This window comes from Hylaeus volcanicus, chromosome 3 (assembly GCF_026283585.1).
Source record: "Hylaeus volcanicus isolate JK05 chromosome 3, UHH_iyHylVolc1.0_haploid, whole genome shotgun sequence".
Taxonomy (NCBI): Eukaryota; Metazoa; Arthropoda; class Insecta; order Hymenoptera; family Colletidae; genus Hylaeus; species Hylaeus volcanicus.
The window spans coordinates 28,430,820-28,444,867 of NC_071978.1; the positions used below are offsets into that span (position 1 = coordinate 28,430,820).

Here is a 14,048-nt window from a genome sequence, read left to right on the forward strand (position 1 = left end):
CAATGAACGTAACCTGGCATTGTACTCGCACGCTAAGGGACGCTTGATTCACAGCCGTGCTATATTTCCCGAGTGATTCGTTATCTTGTCGTTCTGGCCAATACCAGACGTCGAAACAAGATGCACAGCGAATAGACTGCTCCAACGCGACCCGTTTTCCTTCCGACCCGCGATCTACGTATCCTTGTTACTCGTGGTAATTTTACAAAACGTTTCAAACAGATCTCGGAGGGAATTAAATTTTAATAGTTTACCTTTCCAAGGAATTTCTCTTGTCTGTGGTTCGTAGCTCCGGCGTTTTAGCAAGCACCCGTGTGTTCTTTAGTTTCACACAGCCGTCACGAACAATTTTCCAAGCGCCAGAGCTTGAGAATTGCCAGCGGAAAAATTGCGAGCGAGACGGGTTCGTAAACTCGCGAACTTTTGTCCCCGCTAGGGTTTGCGACATTGTAACTGGCAATAAAGCTTTCGCGGATGGAAACGCGAAACCTAGCGAGCCGACGAGCCGCCACAATAAGCGATTCAGGGTTGCGCAACGTTACTTAGTTTTTTATTTTTGCTCGCTCACAGTGGCGTTCGTATAAATGAGGAAAACAGAGCAACGCGTCGAGTTGTAAGCGACCATTTGGAAATACGAAAAGAAATGAAAAAACTCATGTTTCGTGGAGATTGGAAAGCAAGGGGGCGAGTTACATTTGCCTATAAAAACGGAAGTCGTATGGCGCGTCTCCGACCTATTTCCCATTCCCATTTCACGATCCTGTCGAAGTTCTATCGTTTTTCTCTCACGGGTGCATCCGCGTGAGAAACATTTATAGGTGATCTGGAAAGTTTATTTCTGGTAGAGGCACGTAACATTGGTGGATAGTCCGGAATTTTAGCGTTTTTCGAGGAAATTCGCGAACGGATTACGGAGAATACGGATTAAGCGAGGCACGTTTCATTGCCAAGAATTCGGAACGTTGTAATCGAAGATGATCTTGAGACAATCCTTGCGAATTCAAACGATGCGATGTTCAGTTCAATGTCGAATAGTTCTTCCTATTCTTTCAAACAGTTTGAGAACCATTGGTATATCATTTTTTCTGCCGTTCTGAAAGCAATTACATTCATCTCTGACACCTCGCTGGCATTTTGCATGCAAAAAACTGCACGTATGTACGTTTGATATCGTCATACTTGACGAGTCATCTCCCGTTGAAAAAGTGCGGTAAGGTGATATCCCGACGGAGCAAAGTCTGCGCTATGCGTAAGATCAATTATTGTTTCGATGGTATAATTATAATTAGATTAACGATATTAGTGCAACAATTTCAGTTTCGTATCAAGTATACTCTGTCATTGACGTGTATACTTCATTTTCCTACTTCGATTAGTTGCTCCTCGAGTAAACTGGTACGCTACAACTCTTTGAAAGAGTTTCGAGGATTAGTCGAGTGTTTCCAAAGCTGCGCTTTGCTCTTGGCGCCTGCCTTTTCTACGCTCTTCGAGTGTCTTAATATCCTCGGTCCCGTTTGCGTTTCCAGTGGAATTTCTGAGAAAGTAACGAAAGGACTGTCGAGAAAGCTGAACAATAAAAATAGTTGATTTCAAAAGAGTACCTTTTATGATGGAAAATTGTTGCACGCTGGCAAAACTGCTACTTTTCGACCATCGCCCTAACAAAGCCGTTTCTTTTGTTTTATTTACGACTTCTCAGTAGTCAATTAAGTTTCTTCATACAATTCGAGACCACTTTACGTCCTAAATGCGTGCTCGTTCCTTACAACTACGAGCATGCCCGAGCACTCGCGAACGTCGACAAATATTGTTTCTCGGCTGGTTGCCGCTGGATTGTTATCCTTTGTATTCATCGGTAACCCTGGCCTACCATTTATGGTCGTCTAACAGTCGTTCGTGTTGTTATCAGTCGAAATTATAATTGACGCGAATATAAATACAAGCTTTCCGTCTTCTTTTTTTTTTTTTATTATTATTACAATTTTGACACCTAGACGGTTTACGGGACTGCTCGACGAACTGTTCCTCGGACCGTCGGACGGTACAGTTAGTTTACTTATCGTACTAGGACGATCTGCCTTTTTAATGGTTTTCATCGCGACGTAGCCTGAGTTAATATTCTAGCAGTGGTCTAGAAACGTGCAATCTTGTTTAATGGAGAGGCTACATGCAGCAGCAATTTCTACCCGTTCCCTGGGCCCCCCTTTGGAAAGGACATACCTGGTCACGTATTTAATCACGCACGCGTACACCGGTGTCCGACGTTGGCAACTTTCGAAAGACTGGAGCGTTTTTCAAGCCACGAGGGCGAGGTTCCGCGCGGTACGGTGATATTTTTGCTAATTACCGTCCAGGCTGAATGTATCGACAGGTGAATCGACAAGAAAGGCAAGCGCGAAACTTCCATCAACGGCCCTGCAACGGAGTGCTGTTTCACGCGTCACAGGAACACAGGGTATTCAATCTCGCTCCGCTGGTTTTTAGTTGGAAAAGAAAATACTTCCGTATTTTTTCCCCTATTTTCGTTTGTAAGTCGAACAATGGGGGGTATTATATTTGCTTCGCATAACGACTTCATTCGTCGTAACGAGACAGGAAAGAGATACTTTGAGTACACCGATAAAACGCAAGGTAGGGTTAGTCTACGTGTCTTTGACATCGATCTAAGACAGATTCGCATTTAAATATAATATCTATTGCACATCTGGATCGATTGTTCGCATCTGACGTCCAGCCTAGGTGTTGCGAACGAGTTGGAATTCGTAGAAGGTGGTTGCGAAAGTCTGTGGGCAATTACGTGTGGTTTTACGCGATTCGACAGAAATTTGTTAGTCACACTCGCGGTACGTGTCGGTCAAGATATTGCGGGGGGAAAAGTTTTTTATCGCGGTCCGAGCGAAATTAATTGCGATACTTAGAAACTGGCGGTAGCAATCGATACACTCGATACATTGGCCTAGTAATAACATTACAGATAATACAGCACCGGCATTCTTTTGTTGCGTAACGCGAGAAAGGTGGAAATGTTCGTTTCTTTAATTTTTTTTTTTCCGTCAGCATTTCGACCGACCCATTCAGGTGTGAAATACCGCAATCGAGAGTCATGAGAAAGGGTAATAGGATTTCTCAAAACATTATCGTTGTTGTGGGCTTGAAAGGGTTGGGTAATAATTACTTCGTGATTGTTTTTGTAAGATTCGATCGTAAACTATGTTTTTAATCTGCGATCTTGAATCTGTGAGTTGCAATATATTTTTTATTCTACCTGTTAGCGATCATGCAAGGAACTAAATTCCTTTCACTTTATTTCTATTCTCTGTATCATAGGTAGTCTACAAATTAACGATATCCGTATTCCATATAATTTCTCTACATAAGTTCCCATTGATAATGGAAAAATCGCTGGTTAAAAACGTAAACCACGTTTTATTCGAACTTTCATTTCCCAAGAGTTATAGGAACAGTATTTTAATTAGTTCGACGGGCAGACTACCGACAAAGCGTGATTTTACTCAAAAGTTCTCGCAGTTACCCAACTTAATAGTCGGTTTGGCGCTTCGAAAGCGGAGAATTAATTTTCCAAAGAATTCATTTGCAAAGATTTTCCACGGTTTCGTGTCGAACGCGGCAAGTGGTCGTTAACTCGTGGCGTAAATTGCAAATCGAGGGCATCATGCTAGAATGGCGTATTCGTACAAACCTGGAGATGTACGAAATAAAGAAAACGTTCTACATATCGAAGAAATACAGAACTTATTTTCACGGGATTACCTTCCTCGATTAAAGATGATTTTCGTGAAGTCCATCGTTCAGTTAATTACCGAAGGCAATATCGGAAACAGAATCTCTTAAAAACTGTAACACGCTATTTTTATCGAGTCGCTAATAACTCGTTTCAGTGCTCAATGTGACTATAAACGATTAATTAGAAGAAAAGTGTACAATACGAATAGAAACTAACATAGTACTAACTAAACATAATGGCCGTAAAAAGTGTTTATACGATCTTCTGGCACGATGTTCTCGATGTGGAACAAAGTAAGCAATTTACGACTTCATGCAGCTAACCACGCACACCGAAGTATTTGATATCGAATTATGTCAGTAGCCACTTGGATTATTAGAGCTGATGACGTAGCATGGAGCGATAATGGTCAAACAAAGCGTCGTTATTAGTTTCGCTTTAGCAACGCGAAACGAAGTTACCCGATCGCGGAGTAACCCGTAACTAAATCGCAGAGATACTGTTTTCCGTAGTTGGAGCAGGTTTTTATGGTTATCGTTTAATATAAATATTCCAGCGTTAAAATAAATTGCAAATCCGAATGCTACCTGATTTTTCAGCCCGTCACCCCGTCGTAATTCTTTAAGTTTTCCACGATGCTGTCGCGTGCGTTGAAAAAAATAAATAAATAAAAAAACATCGCTGGCTACATAAAAATGGCATTAATTATTTTTAAGCCGCGCCCGGTAAGCCGGGTTAATTAAAGACGCGACCTTAACTCGGACCTTGAGAGTACACACCTTGATTTACAAAGCTCGTGGCTTGCACGAGCAGTATCTTTAAGCGCGATGTTTCCTCGTCCTTTGTCACGCATTACGGTTGATTGATCGCGCGAACGGGACACCAGCCCGATCCTCGCTAATCCAATCGCGCGTGGACTAATTAATCCGCTGGATATGATTTCCGATTATAGACGACAGACGTCAGACGCTCGCGTATTATCGTAAAGCGACTGGAATCGATGGATGATAGATCCAGTCGCGAGGTAGGCATCGAATCCTTTTAACTTCATAAAAATTGACCATAGCATCGTAACAAAATAGAAATAAACTAAATTGTCATTGTGTCGATACATCGAGAATAATTTATATATAACGTAGCGATGGAATTTAATTCTCCAATGTATTGCCTTGAACAAGAAAGTTATGGCTCGATTCGGTCGGTTATCGATAGCCTTTTCAGCAACCAATTTCCGTATTGGAAAGTTTAATATTGGCAAGCGACACAATTGTGTGACGTTGAACAATCTTCGTCGCCTTTTGTCCAGTCCTGGATCGATATCTTATTGTCGGTTTCAGTTGGTGCATATAATTGATTACAGAGTATCTTCCGATCGTAGCGCACACCAATATTTTCATAAATCACTCTCGTTACACGTGAACGCCGAAGCGAAGCGAGAGGGTGAGCCAGATATCCGCGTCGCCTAAAATAATTAGAGGATCACCTATTTGAATAAATTTATCCAATGTGTAGTAGTTGTAATGTGTAGTAGTTGTAAGGAAGATCAGCCCTGGCAGGGGTTGCGGACCGTACTGGTCATACGCTTTGGTCAGCCTGCGAACAGCTCGGACCTCTTTTCCTCCATACACTGCAAGATTCGTTGTTGCAGGCTTTCCACTAGTGTATCCTTATTGTACGTATGAGTGAGCTCGTTAATTATTAACTTTTTATCCCTAGCCTTCATTATTTCGCTCGGAATATCTTTCGCGAAAAATTGAAAAAATTCTCGTTCGCGACGATTAGCCCTCCACGGGAAATACTATGGAGAACTGGTGTCTAAAATTCAATTCACTCGAAAAGAGGGTTCGTTTCCTTCCTTGACACCTAATTCGGTTGACCTACTGTCTAACTAGATCGTAACGAAGTTTTCTCCTTCTGTTTCGGGTGAGTACCTCTTCTTCCAACGACACGATAGTACTTTACCGATCCGCTGGTCGTGCGTCACGTGTCAGTCCTTAAGAGCAGGAAAATTAACCAATGACCAGTGAATTTTTAATTATCATTCGTTGTAACGAAGCGTCACTCGAGCAGGAGGCGTGTATCGAGGCGAGCTGTTTTTCCGTTGACGCGATTCGAGGTGCTCGAGCCGAAGGGAGTTCGGGGGCCGATTAGAATGCGAATTGAATCGCGAAACTAACGAAGTTAATGAACGTGGTGGTGGTGGTTTCGGCCACGCCTCTGTTACGAATCGATGCCACAAGACCGATTTTGACGCCGGAAACGCGCGTGGCCTAATGACCAGGCGCGTGATCGATGAATTCATTCACTGTCCTCGGAATACACACGTGGTTGTTATCTCGTTATACAATCTGGTTACGTGTACGAATCTTTGTTCCCCGGGAACCAGGCGCGGTACGAATTTATCGATCGCGGGAATTCCATGGGGGGAAAACAGGTCCCCTAATCGCTCCAAATTGCAACCTCTAGCTAGGTCATTCGCGGTGGTTACGGATATATCTCCCCACGTTGGCTGAAATATCCTTTCGAATAGCGAACTCCAAACTATACAAACAATATATTTATAACGCTGGTTTGCAAACAATTTCGAGGTTGTAATAGTCTCCAAATATATTCGACGACGTAACAGATCTCGACGTGTGTAACGATCTCGAGGCTAAATTCCTGTCTCGATGCTTCATCGCGATGGAATTCCAATTAAGTTCATTACCATACAGCCGGTTAGTGTTATTCGCGCATCGTCGAACAATACGTCGCTCGTTACGCGTGATATGAAACACGTTGAAAGGTCCCTCGATCTTCCGTTAGACGCGACAGCAGGGCTGACAGTATTCGCATAATTTAATATCGAGATATTGTATATTTTAAGACGATGGATTTTATTAGAGCACCATATTCTTCGCGATTGACAACCTTCATTTAATTTCTCTTCGAAGAGGATCTATACGTAGGGCTGTATACTCGAATAGACGCTGCGTCCGATTCAGTATTTATTACCAAGCGTGGATTTGAATTCTAATTGGACGAGAAATCCTAGCCTTACGCGAGGTTCGAGTCCTTCGAAACGCGAACCGTTAGCGTCCACCCTTGAATCGAATCCTTCCGGTCGACCTGTCGCTCTAATTAAATTCGCGAGGCCACGACCTCTTTGAGCCGTAGATCAGCGCGCCATCAGAGTTATCGAGCACGATTGATAAATACCTTCGTCAGTTACGGTATTGTTCGGTCCACGCGATGCGTCCATTCTATCGTTGAATAGAACCAGGGCTCTTTCTTCGCCGCGTGAATTCTTCGAGAGTCGATTGTGTTTGGTGTCGCGTTGCAGTCCAATCGATCTAACGTCTCAACTAAAGTAGACATTATGGAAAAATTCTGTCAGCTGTACAAAAACTATTCAATTCTTCGCGCATTAACTGCGGAGACAGTTGGCTTCGCGTTCCCATTCCCGATAGCCTCAATGACATTTTGCATTTGCCGTTAATGGCAGAGTGGCTCCTCGAAGCGTGATCGAGGAATCGATACGGATGCACCATTGTGCGGCGATCGACGAAGAGGATCGCGCCTAACGATCCACGATCGTGGGTGTACTGCGTCGTCGATAATAACGAGTTTCGACATATATACCGCTTGACAAAATGCGATCTCGATTTCGAAGATGGATTCAGCAGACAAAAACAATGCATAGAATGATGTCAGCGCCAGGAATAGATGAAATGCGTTTAATATCGCGGAGTGTCTCGGCTCGAAACGCTCTTAAAGTATTACTAACGCCGTTTGAGCAGACCATCCACAAATTATTTCTAGCTGTGTATTTAAGTCGCTCGAGATCTCGAAGGCCATGAAAGACGTTCAAAGCAAATAATCGCCCCGTCGACGTCGTTTCTCCCGATTAAAAATGTTCCCTCGAAGTCGCATGAACCGAAGATTCAGCGTTTTCGTTTCCCAATTGGGAAGGAGATCCCTGTGTCGACAGTCCTGAGTCGAGTGCTTTCGATTGACCAAGTGCTTGGAAACGAACAGCATTAGTGAACTCGGTAGTTTTGAAAATTGCGAGCAGCACGATACGTTGATTTATTTACCGAATTTATAGTCACATATTGGAGCGTGCTTCGTGGTTTTCGTTCCATTGTGTATCCTCGAGAATTTTCACGATGGAACGCCCACGCGATTAACCGCCTCTCCAACGACGCTGGAAAGAAATTTATCGACTAACAAGACTCGAGGGAGAAAATTAAACATTCGTGTCCTTCGAGACCCGTTGCAAAAAAACACCATCCCTTCTATGGCTGGGGTAGTTTTTCAAGCCTCTTCCACAGAGATCGTTCGAGTGGTTTCTGAAATACGCCGAGTTGTCTTGATGGTTAATTTCGTCATCGGCTAATAGCGAATTCGTTTCCAAGTGCTTGCCAAATTACGCCCAGTGCGTGCGCTATATATGTAATCTGATTTATAGATCAGAAATTGGGCGAGGCGGGCCACCGCCGCGCGATCAATACCATTCTCTACGTCCTCGTTTCGTTAAGGTTCTCCCGAAGATCGTTGGATTCCTTTGGTTCCCCGAAGACAAACTGTACACCGAGCTACTTAAAGTTCGCGAGAACGTTGAATTCAAGGCATAATCTTTTAACGCTTGGTTAACACGTTCTTTTTAGTAACTACCGTCGCATCTACTTGTTCGCTAAAGGCCGCAGTTATCGAATAGTTGGCTCTTTGTTGTCCCATTCATCGATGACGAACATTTCGGTTGACTCGTCTCAAAGGTCTTCCTGTATCGATGCAATCGACGAGTACCCCTCGAAGTGCTCGAGAACAATGTGCATTCGACGCTAAATAGCGAGGAAGTCGACATCGATCGTTTCGAGATTTCGGGTCGAGAGCGTAAGAAGGGAGAGAGTAGAGAAGTGGAAATGGTACGATCGTAGACAGACGTTGGGTCAGTGCCTCGTTTGGCGCCATTGTTGCGATGCAGGTTAAACATTTAGGAGCACCAAAGCAGCTACTAAATCGCTTTATCGTCGACCAACTCGTAAAGGGAGATTTTTAGACAGTCAGGCGCCTCGTGCGTCCGACGCGATGGATCGTTTTCAACCTTTGACCGTTGCGAGCTATTTCCCAAGAACCTCTGTATGATATCCTTGAGACAAATTAACAACTTTCTAGTCTTTACGTCGTTGCTGTGAGAATGTAAATGGAAACATAAATTAGACCGTTCTACAAGATGCTTCCGGCATGTAAAACTGATCGATACGGAGCTAATGTAAACATCTGGAACGAATTTACGTTTCGTAACCAGAATTTATTGGATTTTCAAGCTGGAATACTTGTACGGTTGGTCGAGGCAATTTCGACGACATTTTAGAAATTGAAATTAAATTCTTCATTAACCGAAGCTTAATTAAGTGTGGGGCGAATCCCTGGCAGACTCGGCGAATAAAGATTTAGCTGTACGATGTTGACAAGTACAAATTAATTAGAGCTATTTGTTTCAAAATTCGATTATTTGTTATACAATCTAGTTTACACCTATCTACTCAAAGTGTCGTTCAATCGAATCCATTGACGTAAAACGGTCGTACGTCATCGGTTCGGCTTAAGGGAACACGATTTGTGCATAGTAGCGATTGGACGCGAGCGAGATTTACGATCCGACGAAATCCTTCTATATTCGACGACAAACGGGTCGCCGAAGGCGTGAAAATTCGAATTGCGAACAGCGCTTTAGCGTCAGTCATTTGGTCGCTGTTCTTCGCATCCAACTATCGATAAACAAACACTCCGTTGTCGATTCTGATAACGAAGCAGCTCGTTCGTGATTTGAATTTTCGATAAATCTGACCTCCCTTTTGTTTGTAGCGGAGTGTATCTCCCTTTGCGCAATCAGCTTTCGGTTTGGTATCGCCGAAGTCCATTAGGAGAGCGTATTGTTGATTCGTTGACCACTTCCCGATTAAAAACGTGTCGCGTGTTCGCGTGTGTACAGAGACTCACCGGATACACTCGCCTTTGTCTTAACGGTTTGTTGATTTCCGCGAATCGTTCCTTCCACTAGGTTCTTCGCAGTGATTTTCTCTGATAGACGTTTATGACGAGAGCGCCGTTATCGGTGAGTGACGTTTGACAACAACGAATCGCGAGACTTATCGTGGCAGTATTTGCTGTAGACCAGTACCACTGTTATTATTAAGAACGCGTCTCGGACAGACACGAATAAACGCCTTCTCTTTACAAAGAACTAACTTCGAAATTATGGACTAGGAGTAACTGTACTGTTATCGCACTAAAATCGCGTTCGCCTCTGTTCGTCAGCTTCGATTTAAAGAAACCCTCGTTAACCTTTCGCGTCCATCCTTCGGGGATGGAACAATCGAGATAATCAGCGGTACCATTCTGCGTCGGATGACTCTCGAGAACTTGTCGCTCGCGGATTGGTACTTTTTCCCTTTGGCAGATTCGCTGGAAATTGTTTTTCGCTTCGAACGTCGGATAACAAAGGTCAGTCGATTCGTTGGATTCATGGATTCTCGTTTGGAACTTGGACCGGTGACTCTACGGTGGCGAAGTTGCCGGTGGAAACAATTCCTGTCCTCATTGTTCTTGTTTTCAATACGTCGGCAACGAGGATCGAGGCGGTTGAAGTGGACGCCGTGATTCGCGGCTTCTTTCAGCTGCTATTTTTACGAGTTCTCGTTCAGCTTCTCTGGACTTCTTTCCCTCGATTTTTCCGACATGCCACTCGAAAGCTTTCTCTCCCTGCTTTGACCGCGAAGTCTTCTTGGCGACGAACAGCTCCGCGGCCCGGGCTTTCGTTACTCGTTTCCATCGAGCGATGGCTTCCTCGAGACATAAAACCCAGACCGTAAACTGGAGAACGTAACGGACGATCCAGAACGTCGGTAATAAATCTTTTATGCCGTTTATGTAGGACAGACGGACTGTCTACAAATTGGGAATGGGTAGATCCTGGTAAACTATTGTTGGAGTCGATGAAATTGAGTCTTACGAAACGTGTTAAAATTTTCTGATCATTTCAACGTAGTAAATTTCCCTACGAAGAAAGACATCGGTGTAGGCGCCCTGCCAGGCCTCTCATCTTCCTCGATGACGGAGAGAGCTAGTACCAAGCTCAAAGCTCCCCGATGCGTGACTAACCTTGATCTTGCGATTCCATGTACCTTTATCGATTTCCCGCTGCGCAAGAATGGTAGATCGCACGATACCTCGCCGAATCTCTCCTCGCTTTCCACGACCTTTCTCTACGCGATCCTCGCTCCTGTCCTTTTCGTGGAACCATCGAACATCTCTAGAAGATTCCTCCCGACCACGCCTCGAGAGACACCGTAAGTACGCGTTTCTTTGGGGCTTCTGTTTGCCTAGAACGTGCGCAGAAACGAGTTTCACCTCGACGCCTATTTATTCCGTTCTGGCGCGCCTCTGAATTCCTCTTCTTGCCTGCTAACGATCTACGCGGAATTCGGGGTCCAATTTTCTGCGAAACTGAAGCCAAGTTTACGCTGTGTACCACATCGTTGCACGCAATAAATTCCTTTGTAACTTTGTCGAACAATGCGCTTGTAACAAGTTTGCGAGACAGTAAAAGAACACGTTCTTGATTTTCTAAGCATCCAGTTTAACCTGTATTAAAGGCTTAATTGTTTGGAAGAATATTTCTTCTGATGGTCTTACTTGCTTTGATACTGTTACATCCGACCATGCCGAACGGTGTCCCTTTTTATCGATCACGAGGCTCTTAGGGATGCGTTCGAATCGCGCATTTAGAATACAGATAAGGTGAGCTTTAGCTCTTTAATTGAAGACAGAATTCAGACGCAACATTTTCTTACAACCGTACAAATTTTCATCTGTCAGTTTTTTTCTGTCTCTTTCGCGTAGCTTGGCCCAGCAATTAGAACCACCCTGTACAGTGTAAACGCTGCTTAAACGAGCGCCGAGCGTCGCGCCGGCTCTTTCTGGATCTCGGATCTGTCAAGGAGAGTTTCCCCGCGGCGGTAGTTTTTGCTAGGCTTTGTTCTCCGTAGACCAAGCGACGAAACGAGCCAGGATTCTTCTCCCTCTCGATACTCTTCGCGCCGTTTAATGGGCCGTCATTTTCTCGAATCGTTTGCGCTCCTCGGAAATTCAGCGATCGATGATCCGTTCCCGTCTGCGTTCCTTCGCGCGCATGGACCGAACGGCTGAATTCCTCGCGTAGAACACGCGCAATTGTCCCGTCGTTTCCAGTGCCACTAGGAACGGTGACGGCGTTTTTCCCCTTTGAGTCTTCGCCGATGACGTTCCGGCGAGTTTAATGAATTTCCCAGTTCCCTGAGACCGCCTTAGACATTTCTGGGTAGAGATAACGGAGGATGTCACGAATTATGGCGGCTTTCTGCTCGCTTACCGAGTTTCCTTTGTCGATGATCTAGGCTACATTAAGTACCGGGGGATTAATAAAGGGTTGGTCTTACCCGTAACAAATATTTTATACGAGTACTCCTGTTTACACCAAGTGAATTTGAAAGTCTAACGTGACCCTTGACTGCGTGAAACTTCGCTACACGACGATACAACAAAAAAACGTCGAGCTCGTTACAGCATCCATGTCTACAGTAACATTTCTGGAAATTCAAATATCAATTTGCGGAGTTACGTGCGGTGGCGAGTGAATTCGACATCGAGCCCTCGGGTAGTTCGAATATGTTCGCGCAGCAGTCGGCGAGGTTTTTCACAAAAGGAGACGAAAGAAGGGTTACATGGAAACTCGTTGCCGAATTTGGCTCGTGCTTCGTGGTCGGAAATTACATTTCGAGGGTCCGCGCGCGGAACTTCCTTTTTTCACTCGTCTGAATTGCTCTAATTGACCGGGCAGAGACTCTCTAGAGGTATCCTAGAGCGAGCACGCGTTAAGGGCGGAAATAGCTTTCGGATTACGTTTTTTTAGTGATTTGCGTGAATTTTTTTAGCAAGTAAGGAATATATATATAATTTAATGAAACTTTGAGAACATTTTACATGCACATATATTCGAGTAAATATTGTAATTTTTTGGAAGTATTTCCTCGGAAAATATGGAACTTTGTAACTATGGAAGTTCGACCGTACGGTTAGTTGCCTCCTTTGCAGAAATAATCCCGGAAACTATAGGGGCTCCCGTTTCGTGTAAACTCCATGAATTTCTAACGAATGGTAAACGTATCGATGGTTTACTATGCGGACCGGAGCGGCAAGCTCTGTCGTGACTTCTCGGAAGCCAAGACTCGTTTCGGAATAAGTTGACCAAAGATTCGCCTTCGGATGACCCCGATTCTCCCTCTAGGGATCCGGATGATCCCTCCGTCGTCTGTGTTTCGTCCTTGCGCTGATTGGCCTCGGTCAGGAAGTGGAGCAGAGTGTAACGTAACGTTGCGTTTGCAAAAATGAAACGTCGCATTGGCTCCGCGATGCTGCGACTCGAATTCCACCTACTGTGTCGTGGAGAGTTCGTTCTTCGGCGAAATTTAGACGCAGCGATCTTCGAGAAAGGTCGTCTCGTGTCGTGTAAAGGAATGACTAATAGCGAAAACGCAACTCATGGACGAGAAGACGTATTTTTCCGTGACATGAGCATCGCTCAGGGGAATTATTTATAACTAGTGATACTACGGAGAGACGGAAAGATCGATGTTGCTCGGAATCGCGAGTCGTATCGGGTCAGACGGTTCACTCGCGGCTCGAAAATAGGAGCGACTCAAAAATTAGTGGTCTGACGTAACGTTCGAGCGAGAAAACGGATTTCTCCGACGTAGACATCGCTCAGGTGCATTCTTCGTAAGTTCTCCCAGTTCTAGTCCGACTAGAGATTGGATCTGATTTGGGAATTATTGGAACTCGTACGAAAATCCATAGTCTTCGTCGATGTTTAATCAAGCAGAATCCAAGGAAGAATCGACCGTGAGATTGAAGAAGCACTCCGTTGGAATAACTGAAATTGGAGAATTCTTTCAGCGGTAATTCTTCGTTCTCGTTCCATGATATTCTCGTGGGTGTTGATAATAGAGACGAACCGCTTGATCGCTCCAAGTGGGCGAAATCGCGACGCCAAATTACCAGCAAACCGACGGGGATCGACTTCGACCTTCGAACGTTAATTGGACCGTAACAACGAACCCTTTCAAGACGGCGGATAATTAAGCTCGCGTGTTAACTCGATCCAACAACGGCTGAGATTCAATCGGGACTTCTCAGTCCGTTAATAAATCTAGCTTTTCGGTGGCAGCTGCACGTTTCCGAAGCCTCGGCCGCTTGACCCTGTTCGACGGATCCACCGGTG

General features: G+C 44.6%; 1 protein-coding gene across 23 annotated transcripts in view; it reads left to right on the forward strand.

The window, feature by feature from the left end:
• The window catches only part of LOC128874271 (MAP7 domain-containing protein 1), a 166,231-nt gene that overhangs the window by 62,284 nt on the left and 89,899 nt on the right, over positions 1-14,048 (forward strand). The window lies entirely within an intron of this gene.